Consider the following 14,987-nt stretch of genomic DNA (forward strand, 5'->3'; position numbering starts at 1 on the left):
TTCATTAGTTGTGTATAATATAACACATAGCTCAAAGAAGAAATCACAAGGATTATAGACTGCATATTTGTGTCCCACCAAAATTCCTATGTTGAAATCCTAACCTCCAATAGAATGGTATTAGGTGGGGCCTTTAGGATGTTTGGAAGGTAAAATTTAAGTGAGGTCTTGGGGATGAGGACCAGATGATAGGATTAATGTGCTTACAAGAGGAGGAGACTAGAGCTTCCTCTCTGTCAGTTGAGGGTATGGAGAAGGAACCTATGGAAAGCCAGGAAGCAGGTCCTTACCAGACCCCAATCTGCTAGAGCCCTGATTTCTGACTTCTCAGCCTCCAGAGCTGTGAGAAATAAATGCTTGTGTTTAGGCCACTCAGTGGGTATTTGTGTTATAACAGTTTGTAGTGAGTAAAACAACAAAGGAGATGTGAACTGAGTAAAAATAAAAATACAACTTAACAAAAGTTGTGGGACTTAGTAAAGGAGTGCTTAGTGGAAAGTTTATAGCATTGAATGCCTGTATTAGCCAAAAGAGTAAGATGTAAAATTAGTATTCTAGGGGTACCTGGATGGCTCAGTGGGTTAAGCCTCTGCCTTCGGCTCAGGTCATGATCCCAGGGTCCTGGGATTGAGCCCCGCATCGGGGTCTCTGCTCAGCAGGGAGCCTGCTTCCCTTTCTCTCTCTGCCTGCCTCTCTGCCTACTTGTGATCTCTGTCTGTCAAATAAATAAATAAAATATTAAAAAAAAAAAAGATGTAAAATCAGTAGTCTAAGCTTCCACTTTAGGAAACTAGTAAAAGAAGTGCAAATCAAATCCAAACTAAGCAAAAGGAAAAAAAAAAAACAAGACACCCCAGAAATCGATGAAATTGAAAACAGGGAATCAATAGAGAAAATCAGTAAGATCAAAAGCTGTCTAGCTAGGCTATCTAAATAGAAAAGAAAAGAAAAACAAATTACAATGATCAGAAGTGAATGAGAGGCCATCACTATGGATTCCAATAACATCAGAAGGATAATAAATGTAACAAATAACTCTATACCCAGATATGTGATGACCCAGATGAAATGGACCAATTCAGTGAGATGTATTTGCTAAAACTCATGTAGGAAGAAATAGACAATCTGAATCGTCCTACATCTCAAAAAGGTACTGACTCAATCATTAATAACCTTTCAAAACAGAAAACACCAAGCCCAGAATTCAATTATATATAATTCAAATTATATATAAATTGTCTACAATCTCTTCCCGAAGATAGAAGCAGGAGTACTACCAAACTCTATGAGGCCAGGGTTACCCTAATACCAAACAATGAGATTACCAGACAAGTAAGTTACAGAACAATATTGCTCATGAACATAAATGCAAAAATCCTCAAAAAAATTATAAATTGAATCCAACAATGTGTAAAAAGAGTTATGTACCATGACCATTAAGGCTTTATTCCCAGGTAGGCAGGACTGTTCCAACATTCAAAAATGAATGTTTTTGAAAAATTAGGAAATATTTAAAACTTAATGATAACGAAAATGCTATATATCAGAACTATGACCCACAACTAAGCTGTATTTAAAAGCAGATATGTAGTTCTAATGGTATTTTTTAAAAAAGAGGAAAGTTAGAAAAATAGTAGTAAATTATATCCAGTAAGAGCAGAAGGAAGGAAGCAAGAAGGATAAAAGTAGAAAATAATAAACAAGCAAAAACAGAATGGAGAGACTTGAGAAAACTGTTCTTTCAGAAGACCAACAGAATTTGTGAGACTAATAAAGGAAAAAATACATGGCAAAAGTAACCAGTATCTAATAAAAATGAGATGTCACTGCAGACCCTGCAGCTCTGACAAAGATAATAGGACATTATAAACAACTTCAGACTAATGCATTTGAACATTTATATGGGGTGAGCAAATTCATAGAAAAATACACCTTACTAAAGTTGATACAAGAAGAAATAGGGATATTTGAATAGTGCTATAATTAAGAAATATATCAAATCTATAATTTAACACTTCCCATATAGAAAATTCTAGGTTAAACGGCTTTGTTGGAAAACAATTGGCGAAGGAGTTAAAAATGCCAATATACAAGATTTTCCAGAAATCAAAAAAAGATAAAGCCTTTCACTTAATCTTATGAGACCCATAAGAAAAAAACAGACCAAAAAGAAAAAAATAAGAAAAAAAAGATCAACTCAACAGAAAAAAGACCCAGACTCTTCCTGAAAGAGATTATCAATTTGCCAATAAACATGCAGAGACTCAGCTTCCTTGTCAGTAAGGAAATGGAAATTAATCCAAAATAAGATACCAGTACAGAACCATCAGAATGGCTAAAATTTAAAAAGCTCACAGTACCAGGTCAATTTTGTTTGTTTGTTTTAGATTTTATTTGTTAGAGAAAGAGAGCACCCAACCAGCAGGGAGGGGAAAAGGAAGAGGGATGGATAAGTAGACTCCCCGCTGAGCAGGGACCGCCCCCCCCATGTCCCCCCCCCCCGGGGGGGGTTGGCTCCCAGGTGGGCTCAATCTCAAAACCCTGGGATCATGACCTGAGCGGAAGACAGACGCTTCACTGACTGAGCCACCCAGGCACCCTCACAGTACCTGGTTTTGATGAAGATTTGGAACAACTAACTCTCGTATGCTGCTGTCAGCAATGTGAATGGGTACACAGCCACTAGGAATCTGTTAGGTAGTATCATTTAACGACCCACCATCCAATGTCATAGTTCATTGCCATATTGGTTATTGAACACTTGAAAATTGGATAGTGCAAATTTCTATAAATGTAAAATACACACTGGAGTTTGAAATTTCTTTCTTTCTTTCTTTTAAAAGACTTTATTTATTTATTTGACAGACAGAGGTCACATGTATGCAGAGAGGTAGGCAGAGAGAGAGGAGGAAGCAGGCTCCCCGCTGAGCAGAGAGCCCGATGCGGGGCTCCATTCCAGGACCCTGGGATCACGACCCCAGCCGAAGAGAGAGGCTTTAACCCACTGAGCCACCCAGGCGCCCTGGACTTTGAAATTTCAATATGTAAAAAAGAATGTAAAATATCTGATTCAGAATTTTCATGTTGATGACATGTTGAAATGATCATATTTTGGATGTACCGGGTTAATAAAATGCAAGCTTGGGGCACCTGGGTGACTCAGTGGGTTAAGTGTCTGACTCTTGATCTTGACTCAGGTCATGATCTCAGGGTTATGGGATCTAGCCCCATCAGGGGCACTGTGCTGAGTAGGGAGTCAGCTTGGAAATTCTCTCCTTCTCCCTCTGCTCCTCCCCACTGCTTGCACTCTTTGTCTTCTTCTAAAAATAAATAGATAGATAGACACATAAATATTTTTTAAAATGCATGCTCAATATCAATTTCATTCTTTAAAAAACTTTTTAATGTGTCTACTAGAAAATTTTAAATTACATATGATGACTAGTACTATATTTCTAGGACAGTGCTGATCTAAAGCTAAGATTCTTTAATTTTATTCCTGGGTATATTCCCAACAGAAATATATATGTATGTACAGTAAAAGTTAAGCACAAGAATGTTTATAGCAGCATTATGCACAGTAACTAAAAACTGTAAATAGCCCAAATGCCCTTCAACAGGGGAATAGATAGATAAATAAATGGGGGTATGATTACAATATGAAATACTAAATTTAGCAACAAAAATCAGTGAACTACAGCTATATGCAACAACATGGATAACTCTCACAGTATTAAATATTTAAGTGATCTGAGTCCACTTATATAAAGTTTAAAAGTGGGAAAATAAGCTACAATATTAGAAGTCAGAATCCTAGTTTGGGGAGAATAAGGGCAGTAGTGACTAGGAAGGAGGCTTGGGGAGACTGGCAGTATTCAGTGACTTGGTAGGGTGATGTCACATGGTGGGTTTTTTGCGTTGTGATAATTCATTGGGCTGTACATTTGGGTACATTTGTATGTGTAGTAATCTGTGTCTATGTTAGTAAGGCTTACATCAATTAGTTGCAAATGATTTTAATAAATGCAAGGCCTCCTTGAAAATTGAGATCCATTACGTAAATTGCAGAAAAGCAAATTAAGTGTTTTTTTTTAAAGACTATATATTCTGCCCAGTAAGGAAATCTGGACAGTTTCTAAATCGTTCTAAGTATGACTCTCCAGTTTAAAATAAAAATATCTCTGCCCTTTGCTTGGTCAGTAAGCTTGGCATAACAGTCCATTTCCTGACAGATATGTCAATAATGCTGACAAAAATAAAATATAGAATCTCAGAATTGCAGACTTTAAAGTGACAATGAAACCTAACTTTTTTTGAGTTGTGATTTCTTTGTGAATCTGATGGAACTTCCTCTTGAAAATGCATGTATGTGTAATATCGGTCTCTACATCATATTTTACACATGATTTCGATTGGCTCACAATTGGCTCATGATTTCATTGGTAGTTTGTCCAGTCCAGGTTATTAGGTAGATAAAGCAGAAAGAGGTTCCAGTGACATGGCTGATTAGTGGAAAAACCACGACCGATATTGCAGACTCTTAATTTCCAAACAATTATTATTCTTTCAAGCGAAGTGGTTGCTTTTCTCTTCTGTGTTCTCATATGTGTACTGTTGTTGTTCACATATAATTCTCAGATATATGATTGAATTCTCCCAGAATTCTGTCCTCATCCTATTGCTTACTTGAGAGATGCCTTCAGCTAAGATGACTCCCTCTTTTCAAATAATATACCATTAATTGTTCTACATCACTGTTATTTGAGTATATGCATTACCTTCCCAACGACACTGTAGGAACCATGCCTTATTCATCTTTGTTTTCCCCAAACCACCTAAGTGTAAGGAATATGTTCATTATAAAAACCAGCATTTGTTAATTTAAAAGGATGTGCCAATATACGACTGAAACTTCATGACAGAACTCTATCCCTTAATTACAGGGTGATTATGAGCTCGGCTTCATACTGACCTAAATATGAATTCAGCCTCTGCCATTTACTAGCTGTATGTTCTGGGTATATTGCTTAACCTGAGTCTCAGTAGTAAATCCAAATGGACTTCATATGATCACTGTGAGGATTAAGGAAATAATCTACGTGAAATATCTTGAGCAGATCTGATTCTTAGACTTTGGCTAGCTGTGATTGTCATTATGGCATACTCAACCCTTGAATTAAAGACTCTGCTCGAGAAACACTGATTTAGATTCTTAGAATCAGACCAATCAAGCAGTCTACCCAATCCAGGAAATATTCACACATTGTTCCAACAGAGTCTGCTTTGGCTTAACCTATCCCAGTGACAGGGAACTCGTTAGAATCAACTAAAGCATCTCCAATTCTTCCAGAGTTCTTCCTTACTATTAGGTTGAACCAGATAAAATTGCTGTTTCTAGGGCAAAACAATGGAATTATCAACAATTTCTAAAAGAAAATGACCAGACCAGGAATTTGCCTTTCTATTACTGCCTCTCACTTTAGTTCAACATTTCCTCTCTCCCTCTACATGACAATCCTTTTTTTTTTTTTTAACTGTAATACTATATTTATTTTCTCAAAAAAAAAATTGTTTTACGTGCCCATTTTTGTCCCAGGGAAAAGGTGTTTTTTTTTTTTTTTAATTAACATATAATGTATTTTTTGTTTCAGGGGTACAGGTCTGTGATTCATCAGCATGAAAATAAAAGACAATGGAGAATTAATGGGGAACAAGATAGACCTAGCTCTTGCCTTCATTGAGGCTTATATGCTTATCAAGGAGACAACAAAAAAAAGCAATTGTGTAGAATTTTCAGATTTAAGGAGGTGGGGGAAGAATGTTTCAAGCAAAAGGCTTAGCTAAGCGAATTTCCATAGAATATATCATGTATGAGGTATAGAGAGTATACAGCAGCACTGCCCAAAGAACTTGCTATAATAAAAATATTCTGTATCAGCAGTGTCCAATAAGATAGCCACTAGTCACATAGGGCTACTGAGCACTTGAAATGTAACTAGTGTCATGTAACTTGGGGAATTCTAATTTTAATTTAATTTAATTTTAATTAATTTAAATTTAAATAGCCACATGTGGCTAGTGGCTACCAGGGTAATAAAGCTGAAAGAGGATAAAAGGGCAAGAGATGAGACTGGGGAAGTCAGCAGGGTTCCAGACCATGGAAAGCCTTGAGGAACATGTTAATCATTGTGACTTTACCTGAGAAGTCACAGAAGGATTTTTAAGTTCCGGAAAATAACATGATCAGATAGGAGTCTTAGAAACATAATTTTGGCCTTCTTATGGGGAAAGACAGGAGAAGGGTGGAGAAATTGATCTTGTCTTCAGGAGTTTGTTCTATAAGGAGAAAGATGGGAACCAAAGCAAAATGACTCGAGGATATCTCAAAGAAACAAAGACGTATGTGACTAATCACACCCACAGACCATACTCATATATGTATTTCTATACATTTGTCTACCAGTGATCCACACTTCTTGCCTTTTTCTAGTTGCTCACAGGACAGCTAGCCTCCTGGGTATTTCAGGGTGTCCTGGGATACCTGAGCTTACAAGGAAGTATATCAACAAAATAGCCACCCAGCATCAACCTTGTCCCTCCTCTGTGCACCTATCCCTTTGTTCTTCTCCGGTCCTCGCTACTGAGGGTACTTTGAGGGTACTGCTCTGTTCTCTGCAGAAGGAGGAAGGTCCCCACCTCAACAACTTAAGCCACACTGCTTTCCTCACCCTTGCCTTGATCCTCTAAGCTTTTTCTTTGACCAGCGCTTTTGGAGAGGTGCCTGCCTGAGTGGCTCAGTTGGTTGAGCATCTGATTCTTGATTTTGGCTCAGGTCATGATCTCAGGATCTGCTTTTGGAATCTGAACTCAGTGGGGAGTCTTCTTAAGTTTCTTTCCCTTTGCCCCTCCTCCTGCTCTCTCTCTCTAAATAAATAAATTAAACAAACAACAACAACAACAAACAGCTTTTTGGGTTTTCTTCCCCCCCCCCCCCCATTTCTCTAAGCTCTACCTATGGGGTAAGACAAAACACACTGAGGATGAGTAAATCCCTGGGGGCGATGGTGATAAGCTACCACTGAGTCCCCCTTAAAGAATTTTGTTTCCCTGGCTCTAGGAACCAATATAGACACGTGCATGCCTATCACAACTCCTCACCAGTTCCCTGACACACACCACATAAAAGCACACACCCTTATGTCTGTAGCACATACACCTTTCCAATTCCTAGCACTGCCGCTGACATATCCAGACAAGGCTGAACTCTCTTCAGGATCAGCCAACACCACCCCTGTTCCATTATGTTCCTGCCAAAGAAATGGACAAATAAATACATAAGCAATCACCGCCCAGCGGTCACATATAATGTATATGTAGTTAGAGCCATAGCGTGTCCTAATGCAAAAGAGCACGAACTTTAGTCTGGAGCCAGACTGACCTGGATTCAAATCTCAGCCTGACCACTTTTACTCACTGGGTGGTCGTGGGCAGATCACCCAACCTCTGTGAGCTTCAGCTTTCAATTCTACAAAATGCTTACTTTTGCAGGTTGTTAAAATTGGAAATAGGCTATGTACAGTGCCTAGTACCTAGAAGATGCTCAGTGCCTGCGAACTGGTGTTACACCCCTGGTGCGGGGGCCCTGAAGTCTCAGGATGCCACAGGCCTTGCAAAGGGGCCACGGAATAAAGGTCAGAGTGCTAGCACATTCTCAGGCAAAAGCATCTTGGGATTTTATTAGATGACAGCCTAGAGCTGCCCGGTGAGGAAACTGAAGCCAGGGGCAGGCAATGCGTTAATCAGGGTCACACAGAAAATTAGTGACAGAGCCAAGACACGATTCCAGGGAAGTCTGGAAAGGTTCAGCCCAGTGCTCCCTTCTGTAAAGCCGCAGCCTCTCGGCCGCCCAGGCTCTGCTCTGACCCGTCCCTACCTCACTCTGATGAGACAATTTACTCCTCCTTGGCACCTAGGGTGTCCCCCTCAGTACGGCCAAGAGGAAGAGCTGATGCAGCGCGTTCGCGGCGACCACCAGGCCCACCGAGGCCTCCCCGTTGCTATGGCAACCTGAGCTTGGTGGGGGAGGATCGCTCCCCCGGCGCCCCCTCCCATCCACGCAGCGGACGTGACACGTGCGGCAGGGTCACGTGTTGTTGTTGGGCCGTGAAAGCTGCTTCCGGGTCAATGCAGGACACTGGGCTCCGGCGGCCAGAGTGGGGGACCAGGTGAAGCCGAGCCGGGCCGGGGCCGGCCGGGACCAGGCCGGAGGCTGAGCGGCGGCAACGGCGGTGGCCGGGAGGGGGGAGGAGAGGCGCAGCCCGAGGAGCCGCCGCAGCAGCTCCCCCGCCTCCCGGGCTGAGGGGTGAGTGGAGCCCGGGCCCGCCGGCTCCGTCGGCTTCTCGAGGCCCCAGGCGCTCCCCTCCGGAGCCGAGGCGCGGAGGGCCGTTCCTGCTGGGGGGCAGTGTGGGGAAGCACGGGGAAACACTCGGAGCGGGACGAGGCCTGCCTGGGAGGAGGGGAGGAAGGGGCCACCTGCCCGCGGCGGGAGGGAGGATGGGGCCTGGCCTGGCTGGGGAGGCGCGGGGAGGGCCCTGGGTTGGGAGCAGGCGGAGGGCCGGGCGGGGGCGGGGTGAGGCGGGAGCCTGAGTCCCTGGGAGAATCCCGGCTTCTCACCAAGCCCCGGGGCGTGGGGGATGGAAAGATTTCCCTGGGTGGTAGGAGGTGGACAGGAGTCTGGGGCTGCTGGGGAAATAGAAAACTTTGTCTCTGAACTACTGTATCCAGAGTGGGGGAGGGGAAGCAGAGGCCATGTCCCCAGGGAGGTTTGGTGGGGAATGGAGCTGGTGGGCATTTCCAGGCTCCTGGGACACTAGGCCTGCTCCTTCTAGGGGCTGATGAGAGGGTGCGGTAGTTTAAGACGGGCTTTTGGGAGAATCGTTTGGCCCTCGAGTTGGGAGATGCTGAGAGTGAGGGGATTGGAGTAAGGTGGGGCCTAGGAGGAGAGAACCCTGTCCTGGGGTATGGGAAGGGGGCAGTGTAGGGGTCTGTGTGGAGCTTCATTCTTTGTTGAGAGTGGGGAGTACAGAGTTCTAGATCCTCTCCTAGGGAGACATTCTGGGAATTGATGAAGCGAGAAGAAATTTCATACTGTCTTCTCTTGACACAGTGATTTTAGAAGTTGTAGTTAGGAAAAGTTGGTTGGAAGAATTGAACTGTTGACAGCCAGTGGAGAAAGGAGGAGCTCTAGTCTGAAGGTTGCTAAGTTACTCAGAGCTTGTAGGCACCGCCTAGGGCTGTTGTTTGCCAGGAAGTTAGCAACCCTTTTAGGTCCAGACACAGGCTTAGCTGGGGCTGACCCCTTTCTTTTTAGGCTGCCCTGGAGGTCTTAAATTGGTTTCCAAGAGGCCATCTTGAGCAAAGATATTACATGCAGGTGTTGGACTAATGAAAACAGCCTTTGGGTCCTCAGACATTAGAACTAGATCTCTAGGGTAAGAGCTTTCAAACTTTTTTTTTTTAAATCATGCCCCATATTAAGAGGTACTTTTTACATTATGGTCTAGTACATACCTTTATATGAATGAAAAGTTTCACACAGCACTGTTTACCCTTATTACATGTGATGCATTCTGGTAATTTCTATTACGTTCCGTTCTCTTCCATTAAAAATGCTGACTGAAATCCACTGAATTGATTTGTGGGTCACAGGTTGCACTTTGAAAGACACCGTTTCCCTGGCACATTTCTTTGGCTTCAGTTAGTGTCCTCATGTTATGATTCTAGGGAGCCAGGATGATTAGGAGATGGGTTTGGGTGGGGGTGCAATTGACTGCTTCATTTGTTTACATATATTTATAACATAGCAGATTTGGTGTTTTGGAGCATAATCTTAATCTTTGATATCTTAATGTGGCCTGATCATTTTATGAAATTTTTGAAGTGTATGCTTTAATTTTCTCTGTCCTTTGCCATGTGAAAGAAAATGAGAAGCCTAATTCAGTTTAGTTGATTTATCCCACAATCTACTTAAGGTAATTTTAATGTTACAGTATTGTAAATATACACTGATTTGCTTTTCTCCTATTTAAAAACTCTCAAGCTGAAACCTAAATCCTTCTAACTCCAGTAATACGTGGTTTAATAATTCTACTTAATTAAAGATACAGATTTATGGCTTTAGTATATACTTGAAACATAATCATAAACCTAAGTGTAACTTTGAGTCAGTCAACATCTAATTCCCCCGCCATGATGTTTTCATCTGTTTGTAAAATAGATGAGGTCTTTATATGAACCATATTATAAACATTAACAAGTATTGGTGAACGAAGTGGGAGACCTTCATGAGTTGCTATGGTTAAAAGTTTTTTTAAAGGTCGTCATTGAGCTTATTATTACATGATGTTGAGTGTCAAGTAATGTTGCCTGAGTTCAGTAGGTACATTTACAGGATATGTGTTTAAGACCAGTTTATTGGTGTTAATTCTTGTTGATGATGCCTTCATATTATTTGGGACATGGAATTCCAGGTCATAGCCATCAGGAAAGAATTGCCCAATTAAACTTCATTTTGGGGGCCATATTCTTGATGAGATGCCTTACAAAAGCATTTTTAATCATCTTCAAACTCTGTGTGTTGTAAATTATTTACTTATTGACTGTATCTTGGGTACTGGTGAGAGGGTCTGGGTTGGCATGTATCAGCCATCCTTTAAAAATTATCTTTTTATCAGGTGAATATTTGTTTTGAAATTTTTAGTTTTAAAGAATGTTTAAAAGCGTTCTTTTTGTGGTAGTTGCTTAGAACATGAAGGAAGAATCTCATTAATTTCGTTTTTCTGGGAATCATGTGTACCTGTCAATAAACAGTTGTGGAGAACTTAACCTGAGTGATTGTGTGTGCTTTTTTATAGTTTTCATTTTTTTTTTCTTGAACCTCAGACTCTTAGGTATGTCCTAAAAAAGGTTCTTTTCCTCTAATTTTTGCTTCCAAACTGCTGTGGGTTTGGAAGTTAGTTGCTTACATTTGTTAGAACTTTGTGTAAAATACGATTGTGCAGCTCTGACTAATATTCTATTGTATATGTATTTATGTTTATTATATATACACAAGTACTTTTAGTGTGTGAACTATGTGACATGTATTTTGGCTAGTCAGAGGCCTATTTACTGACCTCTTAATTGTGGGCTCTGTTTTAAGCAAGTGAACTCTTTATATACTTAGGCTAATTAGCTATATAAGAAAAAGTTCTAGAAAGTAACAAGAAACTGACAGTGCTACAGTTTGGACTTGAGGAGTGAAGCAGTCAGCTAGCTGTGATTGTTGCCTTTGCCCTACATGCAGTGAGTCATTAAGAGTTACCATTCCTTCCTTTTTAATCTTTTTTATTACCTTCTCCTGACTCTCATTTCTTTGAGATTAGAGTGCTGACAGCCTCACTACTGCCATTGTCTGTTACTCTCATTCTACTTGATCTTGCATAGCTTCATCAAGAGTACTTTTCCGAAAAACAGTACCCTAATTTATCATTTCTCTACTCGAAAACCACTAACTTCCTAGTGCCAGCACAGAATAAAGCCCATACTGTTGAGGTTGACATTGATGGTATTCTAGAGCCTCTGTTTGTTTTTTTTCCCTGACATCGTCTTTCCATCCTAACTTCAGATCCTCTGTTCCTGCCAAGCTGTCTGCTCAGTGTACTTTCTTTTGTAACATTATTCCTGAAATTCTGGGAAATGTGTTCATCATGAATTCCTACTCATCATTTTATTACTGATGACCCTTCTTTGAAGTCTTTCTTTCCAGTCCTGTCTATACTACTTTTCCTACATTGCTTTGTGTTATTTGTATATGTTGTTTTTACCTCTTTTAGATTGTAAATTCATAGAGGACAGGAAGCTCAAAGAACCGCTGATCTTTAGGACACCTAGCACAGGATTTATCGGAGTTCATGGACCAAGTGAATCAGAATTGATGGAATTTTGGTGAAAATTGCAGTTCTCTGAAAATGCCACCCTCAACTTACTAAATCAGAATCTTGGGATTTGCTTAGGTGGAGGTCTTCTACAGTAAAATTTGAGAATTACTTACCTAGCATGATGCTTTACATTACAGTGGGTACACGGTTTTTGAGCTGTCCCATTCATCAGGACTTCCCTATTCTCAGCACTCATAATAATCTTCATGACAATTTGTTGACTACTTCATGCCGGATACAACTAGATTCTTTAAACACATCATTTAATCTTCACAGTGACTCTAATGACTACAAAGTAGCTATTAATAGTTCCATTTTACAAATGAGGAAGCAGCATGAAGAGGTAAGTAACTTGTTCAAATTCCAGTGCAGATCTGAACTTAGGCTGAACTGAAGCACCATGCTCTTCTAAAAACAGATTTGAGCAAGATGACACACTTCCAAAATTCCAGACTATGACTGTGTGAAACTTTTACTAATAATTCATTAACGGCTCTTAGGAATGTGATCTATTACTAGCTCTGTTAAGAAAAGGATACTTTTAAGTTCTTCTGCGATTAATGCTTTTCCAGTGATTTTCAAAATTTCTCTTTCAATTCTGTCATACTTATCACCAGTATACTTGATTTTTCTTTCACTGCCAGAACATACGACATCAAAGTAAAATTCACCCTTCATTCAGTGAATATTTGTTGTCCTGTGCCAGATAGTCCTGCATGTAACACAGAGCTGGACTGACAGATCTCTACCCTTGTGGGACTTAAGGTTCTGGTGGAAGGGGACCAAAGCTCTCAATTAACGTACAGTGGGAAGTGCTATAAAGAGTGAGAGAGGCTGGAGTAGTAAGTGATTGATGGTAGCAGTGAAGCTAGCTTTGATGGGTTGGTTAAAGGCAGCCTCATTGACAAGGTAACATTTGTGTTTAAATTTGAGGCTTGGATGCTGAGATGAAGACAGCAAAACCAAGAGCCAGGTAAAAGGCAGTCCTGTGCGAATGCCTTATGAGGAAATCAGCTTGGCAGTTTTGAGAAGTAGAAAGCCATGCTGGCTGAAACCTAGTGGGTGGGAGGAGGGAAAGGCAGAGAGGTGAGCAGAGAACAGATTGGAGGGAGGCCTGAAGACCAGGATAGAGATTAGGTTTCATTCTAAGTGTGAAGGGAGGCCTTTGGAGAACTTAGAGGATGTGATTTGACTTAAAGATCACTTGGCTTCGTTGTGGAGAATGGTGGTGTAGTCGTGAGAGACAGGGAAGGGAGCTATTGCAGCAGTCCCAGTGAGCGGCTGATGCAGAGTACCAGAGTAAAATACTTTACCAGAGTAAAGTAAAGTAATGGAGACAAAAAGTAAAAGTAATGGAGACAAAAAGAATTGGGCAGAATTGGGGTGTTTGGGAGGTACTGTTGACAAACCTCGCTGATGAATTACATGGGGGTGTGAGAGGAAGAGAGAGATCAAATATAGCTCCAAAGGTGGGAACTGGTGGAGGAAGAGCAGGTTGGAAGAGGGGATTGAGAGTTCTGTTTCTGCCCTCTGTGTGCCAATCCCCAATAATACATGCTCACCCTCCAAGGATGCCACAACCCTGAATTTTGTGGGTGTTACTCTGACTTTTCCTTATAGTTTGTATTACATATGTATGTGACCCTAAACAATACGGTGATTGATATGCTGTTTTTGAATTTGAAATGGAATTGTACTATATATATTTTTGTGATTATCCTTTCAACAGTGTTTTTTTTGTTTTGTTTTGTTTTTTGTTTGTTTGTTTTTAAAGGAAGTTTCAGGTATATAGCCTTATGATTCACATCTGCATACACGACAGAGTGGTCACGACTGGAAGTCTAGCAGCCATCCATCACCAATCAGTTGGCCTCCTTCACTTTTTTCATTCCCCACCCTTCCCCTCTGATAACCATCATTCTGTCCTCTGTATCTATGAGTTTATTTTTGTTGTATTTTGTTTGTTGTTGATTTGTTTTGTTTTTTAGATTCCACTTTTGAGTGAAGTCATATGGTACTTGTCTGACTTATTTCACTTAGTGTAATACCCTTAAGGTCTATCCATGTTGTTGCAGATGGCAAGATGTCATTCTTTTTTATGCTAAGTACTATTCCATTGTATAAGTATACCTCATCATCTTTATGCATTTATCTATCGATGGACACTTAGGTTTCCTTATCTTGGCTGTTGTAAATAACGCTGTAGCGAACATAAGGGTACATACATCTTTTTGAAATAGTGTTTTTGTATTCTTGGAATAAATACCCAAAAGTGAGATTGCTGGGTCCTATGATGGTTCTATTCTTAATATTGTTCAGAATCTCCATACTGTTTTCCACAGTGGCTGTGCCAGTTTACAATCCCACCAGTATGCAAGTGTTCCCTTTTCTCCACATCCTAGCCAACACTTGTTTCTTTTCTTATTGATAATAGCCATTTTAACAGGTGTTAAATGATATCTCATTGTGGGTTTTGATTTGCATTTCCCTAATAGTGATGGTAAGCATTCATGTGCGTATTGGTCATATGTATGTCTTTTTCGGAGAAATATTTATTTTGATCTGTTGCCCACTTTTTAATCGGGTTGTTTGGATTTTTGTTGTTGTTGTTAAGTTATATGAGTTCTTTGTATATTTTGGGTATTAACCCCTTATCAGATATGTGGCTTGCAAATATCTTTTCCCTCTCAGTAGATTGCCTCTTTATTTTGATGATGGTTTCCTTCACTGTGCATAAGCACATTAGTTTGACATAGTCCCATTTGTTTATTTTTGTTTTGTTTCCCTTGTCTTTGGAGTCAGACCCACAAAGACATTGCTAAGACTGATGTCGAGGAGCTTACCACCTGTGCTTTCATCTAGGAATTTTATGGTTTCAGATCTCACATTCAAGGCTTTAATTCATTTTGAGTTAATTTTGTGTATGGTGTGAGATAGTGATATAGTTTAATTCTTTTGCATGTGGCTGTTCAGTTTTCCCAACATCATTTGTTGAAGACTGTCTTCTAT

At 40.5% G+C, this 14,987-nt stretch overlaps 1 protein-coding gene across 5 annotated transcripts in view; it reads left to right on the plus strand.

Annotated features, from left to right (window-relative positions):
- Positions 1-8,148: 8,148 nt before the first annotated feature.
- The window catches only part of TBCEL (tubulin folding cofactor E like), a 72,784-nt gene continuing 65,945 nt past the window's right edge, over positions 8,149-14,987 (plus strand). For 3 of the 5 annotated variants that reach the window (XM_082683714.1, XM_082683712.1, XM_082683713.1), the window contains exon 1: positions 8,149-8,362. The gene's annotated coding sequence lies outside the window, so the exon portion shown is untranslated. Of the gene's footprint in view, positions 8,363-8,638; positions 9,492-14,987 lie in introns of those variants that run through there. The other 2 variants (XM_082683716.1, XM_082683717.1) reach the window with 2 other exon arrangements.

The sequence above is a fragment of the Mustela nivalis genome (genome assembly GCF_964662115.1).
Source record: "Mustela nivalis genome assembly, chromosome: 9".
NCBI lineage: Eukaryota > Metazoa > Chordata > Mammalia > Carnivora > Mustelidae > Mustela > Mustela nivalis.